Here is a 2,134-nt window from a genome sequence, read left to right on the forward strand (position 1 = left end):
ATTCTGTCTCTTTGTTCTTATTTCGAATGCTTCAAGAAATTCTCACTTGCTTTCTAGTAGACTAGTAGACAAGTTCTCCTTTAGTTCAGTTGGAAATTCTGTATTATCTGCTTGACTAAATATATTTCGCTATTTTATCAAGTAAGTTTATAAGAAATATACTATTTCTAGAGAAGAATAATAATTGTTTTATTTCGCGTTAGATAAATATAACGGGTTTTTAGATAATTTTTTTTTCCTGTCAGAATGTCAGATTCAGATTTTGAATACGAAGAACTGTCTGAAAGTGACTCAGACATTAGCGTTATTAGCCAGGATATGTCGTCAGACAACAGCGACGATGGAGACGGCCCCTCTGCCATAAACTGGGTAGATTTAAATTTGGATAGTCCTCCTCCACCTCCTCCGCGATTTACTTTTCGAGGAAATCCAGGATGTAAATTTACTCTTACTGATGTTTTGGACCCGTTGGCATATATTTTGCTATTCTTTGACTTGCAACTAATTAACCTTATTGTAACTGAAACAAATAAGTTTGCGATGCAACAGGCACGGTCATCTAGGGATCAGTGGGAGCCAGTAACAGTCGGAGAAATATACTTATTTCTAGCGATTTGTATATTACAAGGACTGTTATACAAACCATCTGAGAAAATGTACTGGTCCAGGAATGATCTTATAAACACCCCAATTTTTGGTAAACTAATGACTAAAAGTAGATACATGGATATAAAAAAAAATTGCATTTTGCAGACAGTACCCCTTATAATCCTGAAACGCATGAGAATCCAAAACTTTGGAAAATTTGGCCAGTAGTAAAAAATCTTAATTTAAAATTCTCCAGTTTTTATACCTCCGAACGAAACGTCAGCGTTGACGAGAGCCTTCTATTCTTCAAAGGCCGTCTTTCCTGGAAGCAGTACATTCCTCTAAAACGGTCTCGTTACGGTGTCAAATTTTTTATGTTATGCGAATCGAAATCCGGATATCTGTACAGATTTATTATTTACACTGGAAAAGGCACTTGCCTAAACCAAAAGTACGCAAATATGTTATTTACCTCTCAAGTTGTGTTAACATTAATGGACCCGTGTTAGACAAGGGATACTGTCTAACTACAGATAATTATTATACTTCCCCACATTTAGCAGATTATCTTATAACAGTCAAAACTGATTGTTGTGGAACATTACGCACAACACGGAAAGATGTTCCAAAGATATTACATCAAAAAAAATTAAAAAAAGGACAGACTGTGACAATGCAAAGAGGTAAAATGATGATCCAAAAATGGCACGAACAGTCACTTTCCTCTCTACATTCCACAGTCCAAGAATGGTAAGTACTGAAACACGTACTGGTAAAACTGTAATGAAGCCACAAGTTGTTGTTGACTATAACTATGGGAGGTGTTGACCTTTTAGATCAGCATCTCCATGATTATACTGTGGCGAGAAAAAAAGGGAAGAAATACTACAAAAAAATATTCTTTCAATTGTTAGATATTTCTTTATATAATTCATATGTTTTGTACACAAAAAATGGTGGAGAAAAGACACATCTGTTATTTAGAATGACCATCATTGAACGCATTATAACAATGTATCACACCGAAACGAGGCCGAGCAAACATGGTCAGACGAGAATTCCGAGTCCGCTTAGACTTACGGAAAAACATTTCCCAAACTTTATTCCGTCGACCGACAAAAAAGTTGCTCCAACCAGATGCTGTGTCGTTTGTTGCAGTAAACGTGATGACAAAGGAAAAAAAAATTCGACGGGAAACAAGGTACCAGTGCGAATCTTGTAGGTGGCCTTGTGTCCGGCGCCTTGTTTCAAAATCTATCATACCAAAATAAATTTCTAATTTTATTTTATATTTTACAGGTAACCCCCGTATAACACGGTAGTTACGTTCCAAAAAAATGCCGTGTTATGTGAATCCGTGTTATACGAAACAAAGAACTAATACGAAAAGGAGGGTTAAGTGCCAAAAATTAAAAAACATGCTAGTATATTTTCATAATTAAGATAAATATCTTCATTAAAATTTTTAAAGTGATACATATTAATATAAATTAAACAATGTTTTCTTCGTCATCACTAAAAACACTATTAATTAACCGAGAGCGTT

General features: G+C 35.0%; 1 pseudogene; it reads left to right on the plus strand.

The window, feature by feature from the left end:
• Positions 1 to 246: 246 nt before the first annotated feature.
• LOC111621882 lies at positions 247 to 1,320 on the plus strand (annotated as a pseudogene).
• Positions 1,321 to 2,134: the final 814 nt, after the last annotated feature.

Source organism: Centruroides sculpturatus, unplaced genomic scaffold (assembly GCF_000671375.1).
Source record: "Centruroides sculpturatus isolate CEXI.00-Female unplaced genomic scaffold, Cexi_2.0 scaffold200, whole genome shotgun sequence".
In the NCBI taxonomy this organism is placed as follows: Eukaryota; Metazoa; Arthropoda; class Arachnida; order Scorpiones; family Buthidae; genus Centruroides; species Centruroides sculpturatus.